The sequence below is a fragment of the Telmatherina bonti genome (assembly GCF_933228915.1).
Source record: "Telmatherina bonti genome assembly, chromosome: 9".
In the NCBI taxonomy this organism is placed as follows: Eukaryota; Metazoa; Chordata; class Actinopteri; order Atheriniformes; family Telmatherinidae; genus Telmatherina; species Telmatherina bonti.
This window is the reverse complement of record NC_136627.1, coordinates 13788960-13803137: the sequence shown is the minus strand read 5'-3', so window position 1 is coordinate 13803137 and position 14178 is coordinate 13788960. Positions and strand designations below refer to the sequence as shown.

At 38.0% G+C, this 14178-nt stretch overlaps 1 protein-coding gene across 1 annotated transcript in view; it reads right to left on the bottom strand.

Annotated features, from left to right (window-relative positions):
- The window catches only part of ankrd13b (ankyrin repeat domain 13B), a gene marked incomplete at both ends in the record, with an annotated part of 43882 nt that overhangs the window by 29066 nt on the left and 638 nt on the right, over positions 1-14178 (bottom strand). The gene's annotated exons all lie outside the window — the stretch shown is intronic.

Below are 14178 nucleotides of genomic sequence, written 5' to 3'. Positions count from 1 at the left end.
AGTAGTAGTAGTAGTATTTGAAAAAGAAGGAAAGGACAAATTGGAGTTTACATTATGGTTCCATCCTGTATTTGTTCAGTATTATATTTCTAAATAGCTTTTTACACATTTTTGTATTATAATTTTTGGTGATATCATTTCATTGCTTATGCTAATCCATAAGTAAACCATTTAAAGCCGGATCCAAGCAAAAATGGGGAGAAAAGTGTCATTTCTTTAATCCAAAGTCTTTATTTAGACCTTTAAGATGTAAAAAAAAAAAGACATTTCCAAAAACATTTCTTGCATTTCTGCACTGTCCATTACAATGTAATATGTCAAAATGATTGCAGTGAATAATTGTATTGTTATTGTAACAACCAATGGGCAGAAGACAAGTATAAAATTTTGTACAACAAGAATCTGAGCTTTTTTTTTTTACCATAAAGTGATGCAAAAGGTCTCAAAAACTGCATGAATCAACTATATGTTCACATTATAATGGATAATGAAGCTTTGTGTTTGTCCTCATAACATACATAATCCGCATAAACTCTATGTAATTACGCACCCCACCTGAAACAACACCTGCTGGTTGGTACTTTTGACTAACTAAACTGTACATAAATTTTTCTGGTTCACTTAAGTTCTGTCTCTTTAATGGAGAGTTTGTGGGTTGTTTGGTTAAACTCAGTTATGTGCAAATTAATTTATTTTCAAGTTTACTTTATTGTGTATTATTAAAGCTCAGATTATATTTATTTTCTTCTTTTCTTTGGCTTGAAATGATGTGTATGTAAACTGGCCAGTGACAACACTGTTGTGAAGTGGTGCTATACAAATAAAGCTGAACTGAATTGAATTCTTTCCTTTTTTTCCCCATCAATTATGTATATAGGAAACAGGTCTATAATTTAAAGCGCATGTTTATCACTTGATTTGTAAATTAATATCATTTTAGCTCATTTAATTTAATTTGGAAATTGACAAGCTATTAGGAAGTTCTTCCAAAGTTTAAAGCTTGTGGGTGGAAAAAAACGTCATAATGGTGAAATAAACAGAGCAACCGTGTCCCCTTCAGGGCTGCAGCAGCGTAGGAAACCACAGACCATCAGGTCACAAGACAAGCACCTCTACCACCTGAGCCACTGCCACCCCTTGGCTAATAAATAATGAAATAATGTTTATGTTTAATTCCAGTTAGGAAATAATAAGAACTGCTGAAAGGATTACATTCAAGAAAAATCCCTTCTTGTTTCTGGTTTCTGCTTTAAACTTCTGTGTGGATTTACTTGCTTTCACGATCACACTCGGAAGGGCCATTTGAGGAACTGCCATTTAAGGTACCTGGCTTCCATTTTAAGCCCTAGAGGCTGCTGTTTGGCCTGGACCACTCACCTAGACAACAACACACAGACAACATAAACGCACTGAGACCAAGGAGCTCCACTTAAGTCAACCAAGAGCTAATACGCTCCCAGTACTGCAGACTGACCCGCAGACATATTGACATACTTACTCATTCAGATGTGAACAATGTTTGGCTGATAAAAGACACACTCAGACACACACACATACACACACAGACATACACTGTCTTTGAGTTACATCATAATAAAGAACTCGTCCCCTCCCCCATTAACAAAATCCAAACTCTCAGGAGGAAATAACGTTGTTTACAACTAATAGGCTATGGACTCATGCACTATTATTCTCTAAGATAGACACACACACATGCATACACACACAGGGCGTTTGCACTAGCGTGTCATTCCTGCTCATCTCTTTGCTTCCTGTCATCTCTTATCGATGGAATCTCACAGTAAAGGGTATTTTTGTGGTCAGTTTGGTCTCTGATGAAGATCATGCAAAACTGTCTGCGCTGTGTATTGGAGAGTATTTCTGCTTCTGTATTACAAGAGAAATTTATGACTTTACCAAGTGAAAAACATTGAAAAGAACTGAGCTGTACCTTAGACTTAAAGGGGAGTCATTGTTATATTGAGTGTGTGGAGAGTAAATCAAACACTTTGGTTAATCAGCTGCTTCATTATAAGTTGCCACATAAAGATAAGATGCTGCAAATAATATTAACTCAGTTCTGGCTCAGTCAGGCAGCTTGCGTGACAGGCCTTTCTCACTGCAGGCATATCAACTTGTTTTAGCAAGGGAAACTGATTTTATTTTTACTTTTCATGCAAGCTGCACCCTCATACAGAATACAGTCATGTTTTATGCTGTTAGTAGACTGATTTTCTTGCATTAACAAGTAAGACAAGTATGGTGGCCCTGAATGAAAGTCCAAAATTCACTAAAGAAGTTAGCATGTTGTGGAAAATTATCTATAATAATTACTTTCTTGTAGAATGTGTTTACTTCAGTCAGATATATGTTTACTTTGGTCCAAACTTAATCCCCACCAGCTCTGAAATTCAGCTCTTTGTCTTCGCCTTGCAACGGTGAACCTTTTCTTTTAGAGATTAAGGAGTCGTGGCGTCAAGCATTAAAAATGCCTATAAAGCTTCAGTATACAGATCAGATGGCTTTTACTCTTTGATCCATAAAAGAAAAGAGGCATCTTACCTCTGCAAAACAGAGGGGTAGGAACAAGTCAGCCAATCAGAGAATTTGGGTGTGGGGCAATTATTATGCTTTCTCAGCCATTAAACGCTTGTTTAGCAACATGCCATTGTAATATAGTCTGGGTCACAACACCTTGTACTGACATGGGCCATGTTGTCATTTACAAAAGCGACACAATGTAAAAACCTATAATGTAGTGTTGATTCAAACTGCTGAAAATATGGTGGCTTGACTTGTTTTATATGCTGAAAATTTCCCTCCAGACAGAGTAGCTGTAAGCTGAGCTCATTTCATTCTCAAAACTCTGAGGAGTCTGACTGCAGGTCACCATAGTGACCATTCATAATGCTTCACACAACTTCATTTTAAAGAAAAAAAACATTTTATGGAAAACAGTGACATATATATATATATATATATATATATATATTATGGAAAACAGTGACATATATACATATATATATATACATATACAGATATATATATATATATATATATATATATATATATATATATATATATATATATATATATATATATATATATATATATATACAAATTGGGCTTATTTAACATCATATTAGCTATTGGCCCATATTAGCCTAAGAAGATCAAAAGCACCTGTTTTATTTCTTTTATTTAAACTCCAGCTCCACTCCTCTCTGTTTAATTTGTTCCTGTCCTTCCTCAACAGTGAGCTTGTGGAGGCTGCATTATTGATAGGCATCTCTATCTGAGGCATCTGCTCCCTCTCTCACCCCCCTTCCTTTCTTCGTTCTATCCCTCCTCTCCCTCGCTCAGCATGTGCTTGGCCTGATGCAGCTTGGCAGGTACTTAGGCCAACATCAATCTTTCATATAAACACTACAGACACACACACACACACACACACACACACACACACACACACACACACAAAATTGTGCTTATACACACATGGCAGCTTCTTCAAAATGTTTGTGCATGGGGCGCATGAGAGCAGAGGGAGGCCATAAGAGGCTGGGTTGTAAAAATAACTTTTCCTCCCCTTGCCTTTCTTCTTGCCTCTGCGATTCTCTTTTTCAGAAGAGACTTTGACAAAAGCTGAAGCGCCATGAAGTCCTGATCCTTTTTTACTCTTTGACAACGCTTCCGAAATATAAGGACAACGCAAAACCTGCGTCACAGATGACAGAGTGAGCAGAACAAATGACGAATATAACCCCATGCAAGAGGAAGAACCTCTCAAAAAGTCTGACATTCGTCTTCACACAAGCCACGATGCTTTTCAACTCATGGAGGAGCGTTCAAGGCCTGCAAATTCAAACAGCGGAGAAAAAGACACAATCATCTAGTGAAAATGCTGACCTACATTCCAGCATGTTTCATCTTTTTTTTTTTTTTTTTTTTTTTTTACTGCACATTTTTTACTGTCAGAGCCAATTTTACCAGATTGTTCTGCTGCTAGAAAGATTGAGAAAGGGATCATAAAAACACAGATGGGGTAGGTTGCAGATTGACCTGTCAGAACAGCAGCAGCAGCAAGGAGAAAAGCTAACGCCTCTGCAAAGGTTCTGACACCTGTTTAATGCAGTAAGCTGCTCAGTAAGCACCTCATCAAACAACAGAAAAGACTTGGATGCGGACTGACAGGAGATTGAACACCGGAGAGAGCCCACTCAAAGAATATATTGTTTGTTTGAACAAGGGAGGTAGTACAGCTACTATAAATAAAGTTAATCACATAATAAAGCTGAGTGGAATGAAACAGCGCAGCTGTCGCCCTCTTTTTTGTGTGCTTGAGAGCGCATGAATATTATGGAAAAACCTAAACGCGGTCATCTGGTAAAGAACTTCTGCTGCGAGTTTGGACTGATGATGAAATGATGATGAAAGGGACATCTTTCTCCAGGACGTCAAGTCCAAGGGCCTCCTTATGCTTAAATGGATGTTAACAACACAATTAGCATTTCACCTTGAAAACAAGGAGGAAGCAGCTCAGCAAATCCATTCATTTAGAAATGTCAGAGTATTGATTTGGTTTCATTTTCAACAACACGTCTGAAAGCTGCTTGTTCGCTTGCTTAAGCACATATACGCCAAAGTCAAAGACAAAAGCTGTATCTCTGGATGACTGAAAGTTAGCAAACAATGCAGCTAAGCTGAGGTTTGCATGGTGAAACACAGAAATTCATCAGTTTTCCGTTCATGATTTTAAAGCTGGGTCTAAAATTAGAAATCAGTGATTTAATCACTGGAACATTATAAATATTAGGGCTGTCATGCTTTTGTCCCGATTCAATTCAAGTTGCAATTTTTTGGGTGTCAATTCGATTTAAATTGCAATTCTCACAATTCTTTGATATTGCTGATTTTTTTAGATTAAAACAAAAAAAATATATATGTACAAAACGTCATTTTTCTTGATTTCAGTTAGAAAAAACAACACATTTTCATTCTGCTGCTATAATGCCCAGGAAGACAAGTAAAAAGTTTAATAAAAACACTAAAAAAGACCAAAAAAAAATTGTAATGGATTATTTTTATTTATTTGGGAAAAAAATATTTTTTTGACACAAAAAAAATCGATTTTAACATTGTGAAGCAAAAAATCCCGATATTCATTTTTTTTTATTTGATTTTCCCAAACCTAATAAATAGGGTGGATCATGTTTTGTTTTGAGACTGGAGCTGTTGAGGTTACTCAACGTTTCAACTGGAAATCTAACTTTTAAGACCATCCCAGTTCTTTTATACGACTGCAGGATCATTGAGTGGCCCTGCTGCAAAACACCTGATTCAAATTACTGTGCATTTTGCAGACATATGCAGAGCTTGACTGAGCCTGAGTCAGGTGTGTTCCAGCAGGGACACTTGAAAAACCTGCAGGACACCTTCCCTCAATGACCAGGATTGAGGATCCCTGTCCGACTACTTGGATATTCCAACTTCTGAGTTCAATCATGCCGCCATTCCTCAACTGCTGCATTCAGGAGTTGCTGGAAAAACCCGTTTCTCCCTTATAAATATGTAATATATTGGGGCAAATAAGAATTCAGATTTCAGAAAATTAATTTGTGGGAGAAAACACTGAAGTTAACGTCATGTATTTTCAAAGATTAAGAGAAAAAAGATAATTATATGTGACCTTTTTGAGTAGGTTTTCTCAGAAAACACCAGTGTGTGGGAAAAACAGATGCATGACTTTTCTCTTTTCGAAGAGATTTCCATTTTTTTCTCTTATGAAATGATCCCCGGCCCTGCGATGGACTGGCGAGCTGTCCAGGGTGTACCCTGCCTGTCGCCCAAAGCCAGCTGGGATAGGCTCCAGCTTCCCCGCGACCCTGAATTGGATTAAGCGGTTTAGAAAATGAATGAATGAATGAATGAAATGATCCCCTTTCATGCTTTAAATGGCTTAACCTTTGGTTTGACTGTCATGGCAAACATTTAATGTGTTGTTTATCATTTTTCCACTGTTCACTAGTGTTAAGAAATTACTCCCACTTTAAAGATTTACATGGGCTCCTTAATTTAGGTGTGAATAAAATCTTTTTTTTCCTTAAATATATCAAACTATATAAACAGATCACGAATATGTTAAGTCAGTAAGAGTAACAAACTGAAGGGAACAACCATTTTGCAGCCAAAGTTTCAAAGCATGTCTAAAACGTTTCTAATAAAGCAAACACACATCCATTCATCTAATATATCCAGGCTTGGAATGACGTATCGACAAGCTTGCTAGACAAACGCAACAGAGGTCTCGAGGTGTCCTCCTGGGAGCTTTATCGTTGACGAGAGAGGACATCAACTGACTAATGACTGCGCCTTGAGGCTTAAATCTTTTTCTCACTACGGTTCAGTGCAGCAAAAATATTGCTGCAGATGAAGCAACCTGCCCTTGTGGGATATTTGAACTATTCCACATTAATAAAACATTTCCATAAAAGAAGCTGGGCCTGAGATTTCAATGAGCATCTGTTTTTTCTTTTTTTTTTTTACTTGTCAATGCTCAAACATATCAATGAGCGTGTACTGTTTCACTTGCAACCTATTGTCATGGTTTTATTGGTTTTAGCCGTACAAATTAAATCAAATTCACCACAAATGGTTTTTAAAAGTGGACAACATTGGCTAAAGTATCCAACAATTTTAAAACACCATTCATCTATTTTCTTAACCACTTAGTCCAGTTCAGGGATGCGGGAAGCTGGAGCGGATCCCAGCAATCATTAGGCGAGAGGCAGGGTACTCCCTGGACAGGTCGCCAGTCCATCACAGGACTCTGGATTCACATCGGAGGGATGGATTATGTAACAACTTCAGTATATATCCAGAGACGTTCATCTTCTGTGAAATGAACTACAGACAAATAACAGCAGCACGAAATCATAACAGGAAGACACTGGGCCCTTGCTCCGTCTCTCATATGGAAAACCTGATTACAGGGCTTAAGAGCTGCTTAAAGTTGCTCCCAGCTGATGTGAGGACATGCGCAACCGTGCTGAGCAGCAGCTGGGTGCTGATGATGAAAGACTGTAACATCATCAGCACAATAAGCCAAAAGTCAAACACTGAGGTTTAAAAGTTCAGGAGTATTTGATCAGCTACTCGATGACACCTCACACCGAAACTACTACAAGCTAGAAATGTTTGGGGAAAGGAACAAATTAGTAGTTTTTTTTTTTTTTTGATAAACCTGCAAGTTGGACTTGGTTTTTCTCACAACAAGGAATGTTTGATGGATGCTGGAGTGAAGGATTGACGGTAGGTACTCTGGAAGGAAGATAAGGAAAACCTAATATAGTGGGCAGATGTGACTCTGAGAAGAAGGAAAGAGAATCGCGAGGAAGGTGCTTGAAGACAGGTGCAGGCAGATAGCAGATGGTGGGTGCATGCATGCCAAAAAAGGCAATGAACCCATGAGCCTAAATTTATGGCTCTGTTCCCTCAAGCTAGCAGCCCAGCATAAATTTTATAATGCTGATCTAACATTAGCTCCTTGCCGATGGCATCATATTCAAGCCATGCCCCGAGTGGAGGAGAGAGAGCTGAGGTCAGACTCTGACAAAGACAAGAAACAGTGCAGGAGAAAAGTTTTTGTCAATTTCCTGCCTTTGTCCTGAGACAGACCATCACTCCTCACACGGTCCTGTTTTTTATCAATTAGACTGTGCTCTTATGTCCGCGTGCAACCAGACAGACTCTGTTTACGGTCAAAGTCTGCCACTATTTCCTCCCTCCTTTTCTTTTTTCCACATTCTATCTTCACTCCTATCATTAGTTTGCTTTTATCTGCAGTCCTTGTTTCATTTAGTTAGTTTAAGATGTTTGCTTCTTAAACGTCCTTTCTCAAAATCTTTTTTTTTTTTTTTTTTTTTTTGCTCCCTGCTACAAAGGCATCTCAGGGTCTCTAATTCCCTCTGTTATCCCACTGCTGTTTGCTTTTCTCCCTCTCATCTTTCTCTTTGGTCATTTCTATGGCAACGCACGCAGATCTTTCTTTAATGGAATATCTGGATAAAATTCACACAGTTTCAACTAATATATGCACCATATGTGCATTTGAAATAAGCACTGAGCTTCATGACACAACAGCCAGTCTCTACATTGCCGCGGTGAAACTCAGTCAGAAACACTGCTGGATAATTGCAGCATCCACATTGTGAAATGAAACTGAAATTAAATCTTATTGTTTCTTGTAATGTCACAGTCACTATAAAAGGACAATACTGCAATAATATATTGATGGAACTGATGTGTCTCTCTTCTGCAGCTTTATTACCACTGTGTTTTTCTGCCATGCCTGTTCCCAGCAGAGGCTTTTCACTGTTTTCACCCACTCTAAAAGTGGGTCACAAACTCGCTTTAAGTATGCCAGGTTAGGAAATACTCCTTCTGTTCCCTATTAGATCCAATATGACATAAGCTTACAATCCCAATACAAGAACTCAGTTTACTCAGCCTGGACTCTACACATCCCCCTGGCTCTACCATAACCCTCAACTTTAAAACACAACTATGGATAACAGACAACGTCAAACCTATGAACATGTCAATGTCTATAGGTTTGCAGAATAAGTAAAGATGCAGAAAGAAAACAGAAGTAGAAAGGATTTCAAGTGAACTCATTTGGTGACACTAGTGGGAAAATTGTAATTGCATGGCTTCGTATTACAAAACTGCGACCACAGATCACTCTCACATTGGAATGAGATAATTGAGTTGTGGTTTTGTGTTAGTATTACATGGAAACGTGGTAACTCAACTAAGCCACAAGGTAGGAATTCTCTGTTCTGCTTACTCAGAGTCACAGTTGGGCAAGAACCTATGAGACATTGCGACATTTTGATGTAATGTCGTTTTAATTTAGTTTTGGGATTAATTGTAATAATAAATGCAATTTCTATACCAAGCACAGTTTTTCCAATTAGCAAGAGAAAGTTCATGTGTGATATTTGTGGCGTTGTGTAACAACAGAATGAATTTTTCTGTAGTGCTGCTGAGTTACCTTGTTGTGAACTGTGCTTTAGGTGCAAAACACAATGCAAAAACAGCGTAAAAGTAATTTGTATAAACTATTTTAAGCTATGTTGTTGTGATAAACAGAACATCATTCAGGTTTTGACTACTTTCAGCTTAGCATGCACAGTATCTTTTATAAAACTACTGAGTTCACCACATCACAGTGGGTTTTTTTCAATCACCATTAGTTCTAAATGTTGTGTTTCACTTGACTGACCTAGCTGGATGTTATCACAGTAGGTCAGCTAGAAATGTAGGTTAGTGGCCTTAATTTTTTTTTCCAAATCTAAACATGGAAATCTAAGTCTAGGTCAATACATGTCATAGAACGCCCTGGTTATGTGCAGCAGGCAGGCCAACTAGGCCTTGGACAGATGGAGTACCTTCATTTTGCTGACCTGATTTGTCAAAGCAGGTATTTTCAATCCACAAAAATTGATAATTCAGAATTTTATCAATTTTTCTGTGTAGTAGTTAAGTTTGTGGATCATTTCTGAGGTTGTTTTCTGTGAAACTGTTGAACTGAACTGAACAATGAGTGTAGCAATGATCCAAAACACTTACTGACACCTGTCATGATCATCATGTGTGTTTTGCATATTTGTAACTGACAAACGCTCCTGAATCACGTTGTGTGTGGTGTTACTGTAATCAACAACATATTGTTCAATTACTTGTGCTTGTTTATTGGTAATTTTATTAATCTAAAATCTGACATTAGTTAATGGTGGGTTTTAAAAAAACAAAACAAACATTCAACAACTAAGAGAGTCTAACAGGGAAAGGGGGAAATAAGTAGTTCTATTCATGACCAGTGTCCTTGTCATTTCTGTTCACAACTTGTCTTTTCTGTCATCAAACAGAGATAGAAGGTAATTGAAGTTTTACGGTCTGGAGAATGCCCTGACGCTGATGTGAAGAGAAGAAGAAAGATGAACAAATGCAATATCTTTTCTGTTTTTTTCCTTATGACTCATCCATTTAGAAGTAATTTAAGCTCAAAATTTGGCATAATTTGGGAAGTGTTCTTTTAATTGACAGGTGCAGCTTGCAGGTCCAGCTGCAAGAAGGCAGAGTGTATAGCACAACCACAGTTTTTAGCAGGCTAACGAAGGTATGTTTGCTACCAGAATACGGTCACTGGACCCATAAGACAGTGGTTGGACTGCAGTGGTCATGTGGTGGGATGCTTCACATGGTCATCACAAAACAACATGTGAAAAAAATCCTCAAATTGTTGAAAGTAATACATGTTACTATTTCAGAAAGAGTATTAGTGCAAGTTGAATATTTTGGCATTAATGGGAATTAAAACGGGAAAGGTGGTCTCGAGAAAAAGTTAGAAAAATTCATCTTATTTTCAAAGAAAAAGAAGAGCACATTAAAGAGTCAGGGTCTCTCAGATGTAAAGATTCAACAATCTGCTAAAATCTATGTCAACAAATTGTGGTGTAATAAGAACAAACTGTTAATATTTCATGACCCCCCCCCAAAAAAATAAATGAAGCAGAAAACCTGGAGAAATCTCTGTCCATGAATCCATGATCTTCATGTTTTCAGGCAGCATTGCATTAAAAACAGGCAACACAGTTCCTCACATCAGCCACAAACAAATTTCATAGTCATTTTCCAACTTTTAAGTCTTTGTTTAAAGAAAAATAAACCTGCAACATTTTCTACAGTGGAGCAAAGGATTAGCTTGCAGCTATCCTGTAGAGCAGGACTGTAATGTTTTATATGCTGTAATTGCATCAGGTTTGCTCATAATGCCATGAGAACAGCCAGTGCTTTTACTGCAGCTGTTTTCTCAGTTGTATAAACAAATTTTTATCTGCTGTGTGTCACACCTCTTCCAACATCCTCCTAGTTTTCTGTGCTACAGTACTTCTCAGTAAACAGTAGCTGTTGTTCATCATTTATTAGCTTCCCTTAAACTCTGTGAACTTGAGTTGCATCAAACTCAGTCCATTGATCTGACCCCACTCTGTCATCTTAGCAAAGGCTGTGTTAAGTTTCCCTGAATCAAATATTTTCAGCAGGTTCATTTCTGCTGCTCAAACCCAGAATATATGAGGAGCATAGTTCTGTCATTTACCCATCTGTGGTGAAACAAGTCAGAAACTTCATAGACAGAAAACTAATGCTGACCAACAGGTGTCAGCTGATTCGTCTCCTTACTCTGCAACCCTGCTCCAGCCAAGCAGTCTTTTTGCAGTGGCGGATTTAAGAGATTTGGGGCCCAAGGCGAAAGTAGGCATGGGGTCCTATGGTAAATATTACATTTTCTACTCCACTACTGTATATTATTTGCATTGCTAACAAACAGCCAGTGTAAAAGTGTCTTTGCTGACTGAGAGGACCGTGTATAATGACAGGGAGGGTTTGCTTCACTCGATGGTATGAACTGATCATTTATTGTAACGAGTCATTCTTTAATTTACATCAGGGGTGTCAAACTCCAGTCGTTGAGGGCCGGTATCCTGCAAGTTTTTGTTGTCTCCATGCTCCAACACATCTGACCGAAATTGATAAATAGGTTGACAAAGATCTCCTGGATCCATTTGATTGGAATCAGCTGTGTTGGTGCAGGGAAACAACAAAAACCTATACTCCCTCGAGGACTCCAGCCCTCGAAGACTGGAGTTCGACACCCCTGAGTTACAGATCAACTCACTGACCGCATCACACACACAGAACACATGTGCGGCCCTATATACCTGAAGGGGGGGGCTCTGAGACACACATAAAATAATCATCATTCTTTTGACAGTTTAGCGAATGCATTTTAATCAAATGCATCATTTTTGTTAGTAATAAGTAATTAAGTAATAAATAACCATAAATGTATGACAAGTTTTATGGGGCCCTAAAGAACTGGGGGCCCTAGGCAACCGCCTAGTTTTGCCTAATGGTAAGTCTGCCGCTGTCTTTTTGGCTTCATAACTGATAGACGTTTTGTGGAATATTTACTGAAATGTGCTGCTGCAGATATCATCACAGTTTAGTGGGGGCATCATTGAATAGCTGCATTTAAATTTTTTCTCAATTCTGTACAAATATCTTCATTTTTACTTCCCCATGTGACATGTTCTAATGGGCTCAAAGAAAGAGGCTTGGGGAAAGACAACATTTGTCTTGGGAATATTTTCCGAACATCAACAAAGTATCAATGCCTAATGCAACAGTGGCAAAAATAAAACATTAATAAAAAATTTCTTTTTAAAAAGTTACTGGGTAGCAGAGGACATGGACCTCAATATCATTCTTCAACCCCAAATCCCTCTGAGCTCTAAAGTTAGACTTGTTATCACCCTTCTAGAAGGTTTAACAAGCCAATAGAAGGGTGTGATCATCCAACTCAGCATCCAGTTGCAACCTAGCAACACCCAGTGCTGCATTGTATGCAAACAAATGTTTCACTAATTAGACTTGTTGCTGTCTTTTGTACCTAGAAGTAAGTGCAATGTCATCAAAATCCTCTGGCAGAGGAAATGAAAGAAAAACAGAAAAAAGACCCAGCAAACCACTCAAAATCACATTAGCATCCCACAGTGGAATGGAAGCCATTTGGGATAATGGAAGAGGCTTCCTGACATTAGGAAAGTGTAACAATGACCAGCATTGTTGACCAGTTTGTGATGTAAACATCGGATCGGACTGGTCAGATCTGGCTCTGTCAGATTCTATTTTTATCAGCTCAAGAGGGTTGGTTTAAACCTATTTATTTCTCATCAACAGGGAAAACACAGCTATGCATGCATGTGGTCTGATGGCTTCACTCGAGATGAAAGGAGTTTGTTCTTTCTGCTCTAAAACATGGTGGAGTTCAGATGACAGTGATTTTCCAAAACAACGCAACTCTGTTGCTGAAGACCTTAGAAAGAAAAATAAGGATTAACCAGGAAGGTTTTTTAAATTTCTCAAATTGCAAGTGTTCCTGGTAGACAAATGTCTAACACCAGTTTTTGTTTGAGACTCTCATCCACAGTTTGAGCTTGCTCCTAAAAGCAGGACATCGTGGAACAGACTGTAAAGCTCCACTGTTTCTCTCCCACAAAGCAAAAATATGTGTGCCATGGAGCCTGGTGCTTTATTAGAGGAAGCAATGTATTCATTTGAATTCACTAAATGTTCATTATTTTATCAATAAACTGAAGACAATCTATCTTTCTTCTTCTTTTAGTATATTTTCAACAAATTTCCAATCTCAAAAGAGTGTCTTTCTAATTAATCAACTGTTTACAGCCATGTTTACATGTTTACCATGTTTACAGATCATGTCAGGATCATTTTAATCAGGCTGAAGAAATATAGGTCCATATAAACATCAAGCTTGTGCACCAAATGGAAAACCTTAATAAACACCAAACAACCATACATGAGTGATCTCTTCATTGATTGTATTAAGCCAGCAGGGGGTGAAAGATTTTTTTTTTTCCCCCATCTCTTCTTGGAAAGCAAAATGAGCCATTTCCATCCATAAACATCTTGTTACTTTTGGTATCGGCTAAATATCAGTGGGTTTGGTCTGCTATGAAAGGTGCATCATGCATTTACAAAATGAAAATGTCTGTAAACGTCACTCTTTCACTGTATATGCAGGGATTGCCATAAACAAAAGTAACAAAGTAACATCCTTTGGTTACCCCACAGGTATTCATGTGGTAAAGAAAAGCTTTTACTTTATTGTATGGGTTTTATAATCACTAAAAAAAAAGTGTGTGTGGGCAAATGTATGTCCTCGTGTGTTGAAGTGTGACGTCCAGTTTGCATGATGCTAGGGTCTAAAATGTGCTTGGCAGCTAACTGGCAGCAGCACATCTCGTTTATAATTTCTAAAGTGCTTCAGTAGATTTACCAAGAAAAATCCCTGAATTAAGAAGCAATTCAGGGTTTTTCAACAGTTTTACCCTGCTTGTGTCTTCTGTGCATAACAGTCTAATTCGTATCAAATGATCTGCTCCCTCATGGTTAGCTGAAAGACTCAAATTTTTACAATCTACCCTTTTTGCTTACTACATATATCATATCTGGAAAGAACAATGGTAATGCAAAGTCTATGATTCTATTACTGTGTTTATGGTGGTGGTTGGTAACTGTTCGCCCACA